General features: G+C 42.1%; 1 protein-coding gene across 1 annotated transcript in view; it reads right to left on the bottom strand.

Moving 5' to 3' along the window:
• Positions 1-687, bottom strand: part of LOC129702686 (protein transport protein Sec24B-like) — a 145,907-nt gene extending 145,220 nt beyond the window's left edge. The window contains exon 1 of the mRNA XM_055644600.1: positions 599-687. The gene's annotated coding sequence lies outside the window, so the exon portion shown is untranslated. The remainder of the gene's footprint in view (positions 1-598) is intronic.
• Positions 688-12,988: the final 12,301 nt, after the last annotated feature.

Raw genomic sequence — 12,988 nt, forward strand, 5'->3', positions numbered from 1 at the left:
AGAGAGAGAGGGGCACAGAGAGAGAGAGAGACACAGAGAGAGAGAGGGGCACAGAGAGAGAGAGGGACACAGAGAGAGAGAGAGAGGCAGAGAGAGAGAGAGAGAGAGAGAGAGAGAGAGAGAGAGAGAGAGAGAGAGAGAGAGAGAGAGCGAGAGAGAGAGAGAGGGGAGGGGGCAGGGCGGGAGAGGCAGAGAGAGAGGGAGAGCAGAGAGAGAATAAGAAGGCAGAGAGAGAAGAAAAAGAGAGAGGCCTGCAGCCGATGCAAAGTTTAAAACCCAACAACGGAGAACGCCAGGACCGAGTTAAACATGTCCTGGTGTCTGTGCGTGATTTTTTTTTGGGGGGGAGGGTGAGTATTAGAGCTCGTGAGGGAATATTTGCTTGAAAACAAACCCAGGAGCTGCTGCTGCAGCGACTCGAGGCCTGGAGCCGCCGCCGCCTCCACTCGAGCGGCTGCTCCTCCTCCTCCCTCCTCCTCCCCCAGGAGCCGCCGCCGCCGGCGGGGCTTTGGCCACCACCGTGAGCAGCTGATCCCCACAACCCCTCCCTCCCTGCCCGCCCCGCCGCCGCCGGGAGCCGCAGTATCCGAGGGAATACCTTGTTCACTGATATCCCGACCACGATCCTGCGGCCGCCCCCATGCCCCGGACAGACAGCCCGGCCCGGCCCGGCCCACAGCTCCACAGCTCCCCGCAGCGGCCGGGCACACACCTCGCCTGCCAGCCAGCCAGCCTCGCTCATGCATGTCTGTCCCCCTGAGTTACTCCAGCATTTTGTACATGCCTGTCCCACTGAGTTACTCCAGCATTGTGTACATGCCTGTCCTACTGAGTTACTCCAGCATTTTGTACATGCCTGTCCCCCTGAGTATCTCCATCATTGTGTATATGCCTGGCCCCCTGAGTTACTCCAGCATTGTGTACATGCCTGTCCCACTGAGTATCTCCATCATTGTGTATATGCCTGGCCCCCTGAGTTACTCCAGCATTGTGTACATGCCTGTCCCACTGAGTTACTCCAGCATTTTGTGTCTCTCTTCAGTGTATATGCCTGTCCCACTCAGTTACTCTAGCATTTTGTGTCTATCTAGAAGTGTACACCCATTCCTTCTCTCCAGAAATGCTACCTGTCCCACTGAGTTACTCCATCATTTTGTGACTATCTCAGGGCTGCCAGCATTGGGTGAGATTTGGGAGTGAGAAATTGCGAGAGACCAAGCCCGAGGGACTGTAGCGACTTGGTATGGAGCTTATGCATTTTTCAGCTTGAAATTGTACAAGCTGGTGCATACTGTAGCGAGTCTTTTAACTTACACTTGAATGCAATATTTATGCTTTAAATTGGATTAGCTATGAATAAGGTTAGGCTAAATTACCTTCCTAATTACATTCCACAGTAGAGCCAGGCTCCGATCAACAGGTGCAACACATGAATGATCTTAGTATATTCATGTATGGAAATCAGATTATAATCAAACACTTGGCCCATGTTGACCATCCTGGATCTCACTGCATACCTGGTACTACTCCTGACCCTGACTCCAGTTGCATACCTTCTCTCATTCATGACCCCGAGTCCAGCCTGGTCCCCTTTACTACCCTGATCATAGCTGCTTACCTGCTTAGGTTCCCAGTGCTGAACACTCCCATTGTCCCAGCTTTGACTGCACACCTTGTAACTATTCCAGACCTTAACTCTGGATGCACACTTGGCCTTGCTCCTAGCCCCTCTGCACTGACAATATATCTGGCCCACACATAAAGCCCCATCTGACCCCCTGGACTTAACCTATTATGTTCAAGTCCACAGGTGCTTATCTAATGCGGTAATCTTTTATGGGGCACTTCACAGACCAAATTTTGAGTAACAAAATTTGCTCCACCCATTGGCTTCCTTGTTATCTAACATGCTAGTTACTTTGTCAAAGAAGTCATCAATTGGTTGAACATCCATAAAATTATACCCACTCAATTGTATATTTTCTGTATTTTGCTGTCTTCCTCTCTGCTGGGACTTTTCCGAAATGCAAAGTCCAATAACTATATATTTAAGCAATATTATTCTATTAAATGTGATCTTATGTGAAAATAATATTTTCTGTGGTATTTATAACACAATGATAAACATATCTTTGTTTTGATTGCACCTACCAACATGTATACATTATTATATTACAGTTAATATGTACCGAGGGCAAATTTTTGTTCCATTGCTCCCCATTCCCAATTACTTTTACATTGAAGTGATTGTAATCCAAGTGAAGTTTAAATGGCATTAGAAAAATAAAACCTCCTGAATGGATGATATTCATTACGTGGTTGGCTGGAGTCAGTATCAGCACAATTACTATATTAAACTTTGAATCTTCAGATGTATCTCTGTCACTCCTTTAAAATATGCCCCCTTCTTTGAACAAGCTCTTAAACATCCCATCTGAATCAGTTTCCATCTGATTACACTCCTTCAGGATGTTCATCTAGTGTTCAATTAATAAAACAATGAGATTGGGGCCATTTCTATTCAACCTGCCAAAGGAATTTGAGGGGAGGGGGGGGGGGGCGGGGGGGGTTAGAAATAGTCAGCGAGGTAAACAAACATAATAGTTGAGTGGCAAATGACAATAGTGCTACCTGCCCAATATACTGAAGGAAACAATGGGTTATCGGGGCTGTATGCTTGACACCTTGCATGTCATTTTAATATTACACTTATCCCACCCCCTGGATATTCTGGATTAATAAATTAAGGTTTTGTCAACTAATTACAAATCCTTAATCCTGAACCAGGGGTCACGGAGCGTTTTTGAAAGTGGGGGGGGCTGAGCATCACTGATCACTGGCCTTGAGGGTACCTGGTGAGGGAGTGGAGCAACCGAGTGGGGAGAGGGTGTGGGAGTGGAGCAATTGAGTGGGGTGAGGGGGGTGTCCCCCCTTCCACGGTAGGGACGTTTGAAATTTGATGTACTAAAATCATGTTTTAGTGCATTGTAGAAGTATGATTTCAATGTTTTTTGTTTGTAGTATTTTTAAGAGGTAACTTTTTATGGGGTAATTTTTTCCACACAAAGGAGAGTCGGTGTATGGAACAAGCTGCCAGAGGAGGTAGTTGAGGCAGGGACTATCCCAACATTTAAGAAACAGTTGGACTGATACATGGATAGGACAGGTTTGGAGGGATATGGACCAAAAGCAGGCAGCATAACTGGGACATGCTGACGGGTGTGGGCAAGTTGGGCCGAAGGGCCTGTTTTCACACTGTATCACTCTATGACTACATTATACCTCCACCATGCGTGATTGCTTCAAAATCAAGTGGTTGAGTTTTACTGCCATATACTCAAGCATAGAAACATAGAAAATAGCTGCAGGAATAGGCCATTCGGCCCTTCGAGCCAGCAATGCCATTCAATATAATCAGGGCTGTTCATCTAAAATCAGTACCTCTTTCCTGTTTTTTCCCCATATCCCTTGATTTCGCTAGCCCCAAGAGCTAAATGTAACTATTGAAAACATCCAGTGAATTGGCCTGCACTGCCTTCTGTGGCAGAGAATTCCACAGACTCACAACTCGCTGCGTGAAGAAAGTTTGTCCTCATCTCAGTCCTAAATGCCCTACCCTTTATTCCTAAACTGTGATCCCATGGTTCTGAACTCCCCCAACATCGGGAACATTTTTCCTGCAGTTACAATAAGTGAAAATCTAGCAGGCATGCAGGATGGTTTCTCCAACCACCCCCATTGGAAGGCCACTATCTTCCACCGTTTCTACCCAGTGCTTGGTACTTACTTCCAGCAGCCAGTGGTTGTCCTCCAGGATGCACCGAGCTGCAGCCTGCTCCATGCCGGTCACCTGGGCAAATTAGGCGCAGAGACTCTCACGGCAGCGGTGCAACGCTTCCGAAGCCTACGATGGCCCAGGACTCTTGCACTGAGGCTGCTCCATGGCCGGAGTGCTGTAACGAGCGACTCGCCAGCCCAGCAAACACTCGCCAACCCCGGCTCCCCATCCGCAGCTGTCTCCGCTGCCGCTTGTGCTTCCATCCCTCCCTCAGCCCCGCGGCCCATGCAGTTGATATGTGTTTTTAAATTTTCGTTGATCACAGAATTTCTCCTGACAGAGCGTGAGAAATTTGTGATCAGCGTGAGAGCGTGTGAATTTGTTGAAATGCGTGATTCTCAATGTAACCCCACTTTTTAAAAAGGGAGGGAGGGAGAGAGAAAACGGGGAATTACAGACCAGTTAGTCTAACATCGGTAGTGGGAAACTGCTAGAGTCAGTTATTAAAGATGGGATAGCAGCACATTTGGAAAGTGGTGAAATCATTGGACAAAGTCAGCATGGATTTACGAAAGGTAAATCATTTCTGACGAATCTTATAGAATTTTTCGAGGATGTAACTAGTAGAGTGGATAGGGGAGAACCAGTGGATGTGTTGTATCTGGACTTTCAGAAGGCTTTCGACAAGGTCCCACATAAGAGATTAGTATACAAACTTAAAGCACACGGTATTGGGTGTTGAGTATTGATGTGGATAGAGAACTGGCTGGCAAACAGGAAGCAAAAAGTAGGAGTAAACGGGTCCTTTCCACAATGGCAGGCAGTGACGAGTGGGGTACTGCAAGGCTCAGTGCTGGGACCCCAGCTATTTACAATATATATTCTAGACTAAGTGGGATCCGTTGGGTCCCAGCATCACACAGGAGGGCTGGTCATTCAACGCAATATTCCACCTCTCCACCAATTCTAATATCGGTGGCCAGTTGAAGGGGGGGGAGGGGGGGGGGGGGGGGGGGGGGGGGGGCTTTCTGCAGCGCTAGTATGGGTGTTGTGGGCTGAAGGGACTAGTTTCCAGAGGGCTAGTATGCAAATTGTGCGCCAAATGGATTCTTGGGCTGGCGTCTCAGTCAATCAAGCCTGTTGTGCTGGCAACTCACTCACGGCTGGTGGGCTGGTAGTTGACTCGCGGCTAATCCTTGAAATTCTATTTCAAGCAGGGTATAAGGCCACCAAATTCAAGTGCAGTTTCTTACCACTTCTAGCAGGGTGCAAGGCCACCAAATTCAAGTGCAGTTTCATACCATTTGAAGTAGGGTGCAAAGCCACTAAAGGCAGCGAGTCGTGACCTCTCCCTCCTCCATCTTGCAGTGACTGAGGCACACCCACATTTCCGGGTTGAAGCATTTTAACTTCAAGCCATTGCACCCAAGGAACCATCTGCAGTAAGTAGTGCCTTTCAACTTCATGCCACCATTTGCAGTAAGTGGTCTTTCAACTTCAAGCCACACCCAAGCTACCATTTGCAGTTAGTAGTGCCTTTTAACTTCAAGTCAAAGCTCCCAAGCCTCCATTTGCAGTAAGTAGTGCCTTTCAACTTTATGCCACCATTTGCAGTAAGTGGTGTCTTTGAACTTCAAGCCACACCCAAGCCATCATTTGCAGTAAGTAGTGCCTTTCAACTTCAAGCCAAAGCAACCAAGCCACCATTTGCAGTAATAGTGTCTTTCAACTTCAAGCCAAAAACTCCCAAGCCACCATTTGCAGTAAGTGGTGCCTTTCAACTTCAAGCCAAAGCACCCAAGCCACCATTTGAAGTAAGTAGTGCCTTTCAACTTCATGCCACCATTTGCAGTAATGCTTTTGAAGAACCAATAGACATTTTGTTGCAAGCTTTAGAACCAATAGACATTTTTTGCAAGCTTTAGAACCAATAGACATTTTTTTTGCAAGTTTTAGAACCAATAGACATTTTTTTTGCAAGCTTTAGAACCAATAGACATTTTTTTTTTGCAAGATTTAGAACCAATAGACATTTTTTTTGCAAGCATTAGAACCAATAGACATTTTTTTGCAAGCTTTAGAACCAATAGACATTTTTTTTTGCAAGCATTAGAACCAATAGACATTTTTTTTTGCAAGCATTAGAACCAATAGACATTTTTTGCAAGCTTTAGAACCAATAGACATATTTTTGCAAGCTTTAGAACCAATAGACATATTTTTGCAAGCTTTAGAACCAATAGACACATTTTTTTTGCAAGCTTTAGAACCAATAAACATTTTTTGCAAGCTTTAGAACAAATATAGACACTTTTTGCCAGCTTTAGAACCATTAGAGCCTAAAAGATACTCATTTAATGATCTGAGACGCCTGTTTAATATAATGTACTCGCATAAAGTAGAGGAAGAAGATATATTTGCAAGCTTTCTTTGGATGCAGAGAAAACCATTTGATCAGGTAGAGTGGCAAGCTTTATAACCAGTACTACAAAAAATTTAAGCATGGGAATAGACATTTTATAACATGGGTTTAAATTATTATATGATAAACACGCTGGCAAGCTTTAGAACCAATAACATTTTTTGCAAGCTCTCAAAAAGACAACTATCAAGGGGTAATAGGCAGGGATGTGCACTATAGACCCCTAGACTATTTGCCCTTATGATAGAACCCCTGGCTGAAAGCTTAAGAATTCATCCGAATATTCAGGGCTATAATACCTTTAGACTCAAAGAATAAAATTCATTATATGCAACCAATAGAACTTTTATATATTACAAAGTCACAGAACCAGCATACCAAATTTTGTTTGCAAGCTTTAGAGGAATAGGGGTTTTTTTCTGGATATAGAATAAACTGGAACAAAAGCGAAATCATGAAGCATTAAAACCTCAAGAACCTACACAAGCTTACTGAAGTTCCCCAATAAAATTTTTTGCAAGCTTTAGAAAATTAGATATTTTTTGGGCTTTAGATTACTAGAAAATATAAAGCATTATTCAATGCTAATTTCATACCTTTATTAAATAAACTTAATACACAGATTAAATTTTTTTGCAAGCACTTCCCAATATCATTTTTTGCAAGCTTTAAAAACAATAAAAATGATCTTCTTACCACAATTACTATACCTATTTCAGTGCATACCGGTATATATACCAAAATATTTTTTTTTGCAAGCTTAGACTCTAACATTACAAATTATATTTGCAACTTTAAAACACATAGAATCACAAAAAAAACAAGCTGTAAACCAAAAGAGGTCGGGGGACTTTCACTTCCGAATTTTATGTATTATTTTTGGGCAGTGCATTTAACCAATGATTTATTTTTGCATAGTTCTACACAACAGACAGAATTTAAAAATTTAGAAGGAGGATTGTCATCCTTGTAAGCTAGGAACGATCCTCTTTTTTTTGCCCAAAAAAAACTGAATAACACAATATATAAGAAGAACCCAATTATATATGGTACAATAAGCTTTGGAAACAATATAAAATTATCTTTGCAAGCTTAAGAAATCTATCACTGTTTTTGCAAGCTTGCGAAATAACCCTTTTTTTAAACCATTCTTATTGATAAGACATATAACCAATGGGAAAGTCTCGGAATTAGAAGGATCAGGGATATGTACGAAACAGGAAACCTACTATCATTCCAACAACTACAATTAAAATTTTTTTTGAAAAACAACCAATATTTTAAATATCTTCAGATTTGCGAGCTTTGTGAAAAAATATATACAAGGATATCAAAAAGTAACTCCTGACTTATTGGCAAGAAGCAATGAATATTGAAGCTGACTCACAAAAATTAATATCCTATTTATATATAATAGTATTCTAAATATAGACCTAACCAATAGACATTCGACAGAGGTACTTAGAGAAGAGTGGGAACGGGAATTAATGATAAAATATTACGAAGGTTAAAAGGGAAAAATACCTGATATATATTCACAAATGTTCAATTAATGTAAGACATTTTCTAATACAATTTAAAATTGTACATAGATTGCATTATTCAAAAACAAGATTGAACAAATTTTATCCAAATTTATCCGCCACTTGTGATAAATGTCTAGCCCTTTAGAACCACTATAACACACTTTGCAGTTTCCTGCATAAAACTTTATGATTTTTTAGATGATATTTTTGAAATACTTACAAAATTATTCAAGACAAGAATGGAACCTAATACTGAAATGATTATATTTGGTGTAATGGAAGATGGAATAAATTGAACACATCTCAAAATCTATTCCTTAATTATGGTTTAAGCTTAGCAAAAAAAATAGAATACTTTTGCAATTTTTGAAACCAATACATCAATACCAACGCTTTAAAATGTGGATTGCAAGTATGTTGGACACCGCTCAGAACCAATAGGAAATGCGATTCCTCCTAATTTTTAAATCAGACCAATTCATAACGAGTTGGTCTCCATTCGTCGTTTTTTTTGGAATCATATGGTGCAACACAATTGTAAAAAATAACTGTTTCAGGACTGGACGAGGGTTGGTCAAGACTATAAATAATGATCTCCTTTTCTTTTCACTATTTTCTCTCTCAATTTTCTTCATTTACTCGTTTTCTTTCTTCACACACTATATATTTCACATTTTTCTATCCTTTACTATCTAACCTCTTTTTCTTATAATAAAAAAAAATAAATAAAAAAATAAAAATAAAAAAAAAAAAGAACCATTAGAGACACTTTTTTGCAAGCTTTAGAACCAATAGACATTGTTTTGCAAGCTTTAGAACCAATAGACATTTTTTTTGCAAGCTTTAGAACCAATAGACATCTTTTTGCAAGCTTTAGAACCAATGGACATTTTTTTTACAAGCTTTAGAACCAATAGACACTTTTTTGCATCTCTCGGAAATCACAGCATAGATGGCCAAAACTAGTCAAGAACAGACTTTTAGTAATATAGATTAATGATTTGCACGAGGGAATTGAATGCAACATCTCCAAGACACTAAGCTGGGGGGGCAGTGTTAGCTGTGAGGAGGATGCTAGGAGGCTGCAAGGTGACTTGGATAGGCTGGGTGGGTGGGCAAATGTATGGCAGATGCAGTATAATGTGGATAAATGTGAGATTATCCACTTTGGTGGCAAAAACAGGAAAGCAGATTATTATCTAAATGGTGGCCGATTAAGAAAAGGGAAGATGCAACGAGACCTGGGTGCAGGGGCGGATTAACCATTAAGCAGACTAAGCACGTGCTTAGGGCACCATGGCCAAAGGGAGCACCACAAAGTTGGGAAAAGGGTGAAAAGAAAAAAAAAAAACAAATGACGATTTGTAAAAAATTCCGTATCGCCACTTTTTATGTAATTGTTGAAAAGTTAGAAATGGAAATGAGGAGGAGACGAAAGGTGTACACTGAAATAACAGACAGATTCTCAGTCTGAAGAAGGGTTTCGGCCCGAAACGTCGCCTATTTCCTTCGCTCCATAGATGCTGCTGCACCCGTTGAGTTTCTCCAGCAATTTTGTGTACCTTCGATCTTCCAGCATCTGCAGTTCCTTCTTGAACAGATTCTCTTGTCTGACAGATGTTCCTAATGTCTCCCAACAAGGTGCTAATTCCCAATTATCAGAAAGTGAAAGGTACTCAAAGACTTGTTAGACACTCATTGATGCTTATCCAGATGACATGAACAACACTTTGTCTACAGAGCTTCAGCAGTTCCATTTATATGTTCTTCATAAGTTTAAAACAACCAAGAAAACATCTTTCACTCACATGGAACTTTACAACACAATTACAGAAGACAAACTAGAGAGTGCCTTTCCAAATGTTGAAATTGCTTTAAGAATATGTTTAACATTAATGGTCACCAACAGAGAGGTCTTTCTCATAACTGAAACGTGTAAAAACCCCAAATAAATCAGTTATGCTTCAAGAAAGACTCGACTTACTGTGTATATTAACAATTCAAGCAGACATTCTGAGAAGTATTAATTTCGAGGATGTTATCAGTGATTTTGCAAAAATGAAATGTAGAAATATGCCTTTCAGGTCATGAATATTGGAACTTTGATACATTTAACTTGTGAAATATTAAAATAGATGTTGTATTGCATTTTTGTAGAACTTTATGTAGCCCAAGCTTGGCTTAGTTTGTACAGTATATTGTGTTATCATATGAATACATTTTTGTACTGCTGCAACCAGCATTGTATATCTGGTCAGACAGGTCAACAACTAAAATGGACTGGGTCAGTGTGGAAAGGAGGGGGGCACCAAGATTGGTCAGTGCTTAGGGCACCAGTGAGCCTTAATCCGCCCCTGCCTGGGTGTCATGGTACACCAGTCATTGAAAGTAGGCATGTAGGTGCAGCAGGCAGTGAAGAAAGCCAATGGTATGTTAGCATTCATAGCAAAAGGATTTGCGTATAGGAGCAGGGATGGTCTACTGCAGCTGAGACCACACCTGGAGTATTGCGTACAGTTTTGGTCTCCAAATCTGAGGAAGGACATTATTGCCATAGAGGGAGTGCAGAGAAGGTTCACCAGACTGATTCCTGGGATGTCAGGACTTTCATATGAAGAAAGACTGGATAGACTCGGCTTATACTCGCTAGAATTTAGGAGATTGAGGGGGGATCTTATAGAAACTTACAAAATTCTTAAGGGGTTGGACAGGCTAGATGCAGGAAGATTGTTCCCAATGTTGGGGAAGTCCAGGACAAGGGGTCACAGCTTAAGGATAAGGGGGAAATCCTTTAAGACCGAGATGAGAAAAACATTTTTCACGCAGAGAGTGGTGAATCTCTGGAAGTCTCTGCCACAGAGGGTAGTTGAGGCCAGTTCATTGGCTATATTTAAGAGGGAGTTAGATGTGGCCCTTGTGGCTAAAGGGATCAGGGGGTATGGAGAGAAGGCAGGTACGGGATACTGAGTTGGATGATCAGCCATGATCATATTGAATGGCGGTGCAGGCTCGAAGGGCCAAATGGCCTACTCCTGCACCTATTTTCTATGTATCTATGTATCAATGCGTGAGAGTTGGCAGCCCTGCTATCTTCGATGTATATGCCTGTCCCACAGATTTGCCCCAGCATCTTGTGTCTATCTTTGGTGTATATGCTTGTCCCATAGAGTTACTCCAGCATTTTGTGTCTATCAAATGTATTTGTCACACGCACTATAAGGTGCAGTGAAATGTAATTTTCCATGCAGCGTTCCAATTAAAAAAGGACACAATACACAACATATTTTAACACACACATCCACCACTGCATTCTTCACTGTGGTGGAAGGCAATATAGTTCTGACAGTCCTCTTCCTCCCTTGGTCAGCCATGGTCGGGGCCATCACCCTCTGTCGTCGCCGCTACGAATGGCCCGATATTCAAGCCCTCTGTAGGTATGTTACAAAACCTACCTGAATCTTCGATGAGAATCTGCCCCACCCCGTGTGCGTGATTTTGGCGCTGTTTAGAGGGGGCGGGTTTAAAACGCGATTTTTACTAGGCTGTTGCAATCGAAAATGTTCAGTCTAGTAAATCATTAACGGAAAATCGCTGAAAGACCCCGTCGCAAAAGGTATTATTAGTTTATATGGCCTTGTATAATAGTTATAGTAGTTTAAAAATCACTCTCTAAACCCGCGACCTCTCGCAGCCCCAGGGTTTTATAAAGCAAACAATTAAAGGTATGTACCTTATTTTTACATTAAAAGGGGCTTCTTAAGAACCCTGTATATAAAGTTTACTATTGCGAGTAGCTCATTTTGGGCTCTTTATATCCCGCAGTATTTTTCTGGGCATTTGAGGGCACAAATCCAGCGCAATGTGAACGTTCTAAACCAGCGCGTTCACAGGATCCCACTAGAGCGTGGGGAGCGGCGGTGACACGCTGCTGCGACTCGACTCCTGGGGCTCGGAGGCTCCAGCAACGCAGCCGCAGGTCCGGTGGACTGGGACATCGGGAGCTCGCGGGTCTGGGAGGAGAGAGAGAGACCGCTTCCCGGAGCTCCCGCAACGCGACTTCTCCAGCCGGTGTCACGGGGTTGGAACAACCCGGACCGGGACAGTACATCACCCGGCACGGCTTCATGGCCGTGGGACTCACCATCGCCCGTGGGGGTTCCAACCTTGGACTTTCAGACCGGGAGCGGGGCCGTAAATCGCCCCGCGCGGCCTAAAATGGCCGTGGGACTCATCATCGCCCGCCTGGGGCTTGGACATCGGGAGAGACACGGAGAACAGGGGAGAGAAAAGACTTGCCTTCCATCACAGTGGCTTCACTGTGATGGATGTTTGTGTGAATTTAATTATGTGTATGTCTGTAAGACAGTGTCTTTGTTTGTATGGCTGTGGAAACAACATTTCGTTTGAGTCTCACTGGGGCTCAAATGATAATAAATTTGTATTTGTATTGTATTGTATTGTAGAAAGCCGATTTAAATTGACTTTAATTTACAGCAATTGAACACTAAATTCCTTCCATTTGGCCTATAAATTGATGTAAATGAGATTTTAAAATCATGTTTTATTGTGAATTATATGTGAATATTATTTGGACACTTAGGCTATTTAAAAATGTTAATCATTTATTAAGAAATGGATAGATGTTTAGATCTAGTAATTGAAGTTTGAAATTAGCTACAATTGGGTAACTAACTAATTATATGCTTTAATTTCAGGTCATCCAAGTAAGATTATTTTATATTTGTTTCAGAATGCTTCAATCTATGATAACTGAAAATTTCATTCAGTTCTCTTAATTTTTAAGAAGGTTATGGGCTTTTGACTGTCCATGATCACAGCTTTTTTGTTATGTCCATAGAAAATCAATAGGGAACAAGATGCTAATTTCCGAGTATGAAAATGGCCATAACTTTTTTTATTACTTGAGATATGAAAGTGAATTAGGTGTCAAATTAAACTTATTGTTATGCTTTATCTGATGGGATAAATTGCAGACTTGATTTTTTAAATCTCAAAATTTGTAACATTGCTACCCTCTGGTCGGGATGGTCGGACAGGTCGAGCACACCCCACGGCCCGGAGCTCCCAAATCAGCCACCTCCTCACCAGAGACTGTGGCTTACAGATGTTGTAGGCCGCAGGCCAGCGATCGGAGCTCTTCTCCACGATGAAAGGTCCACTCCACGCCTGCCACCAGAAGCTCCGCAGACCGAGGCTCCAAGATGTTGTAGACCGCAGGCCAGCGGTCAGAGCGCTTCTCAG

The sequence above is a fragment of the Leucoraja erinacea genome, chromosome 1 (genome assembly GCF_028641065.1).
Source record: "Leucoraja erinacea ecotype New England chromosome 1, Leri_hhj_1, whole genome shotgun sequence".
In the NCBI taxonomy this organism is placed as follows: Eukaryota; Metazoa; Chordata; class Chondrichthyes; order Rajiformes; family Rajidae; genus Leucoraja; species Leucoraja erinaceus.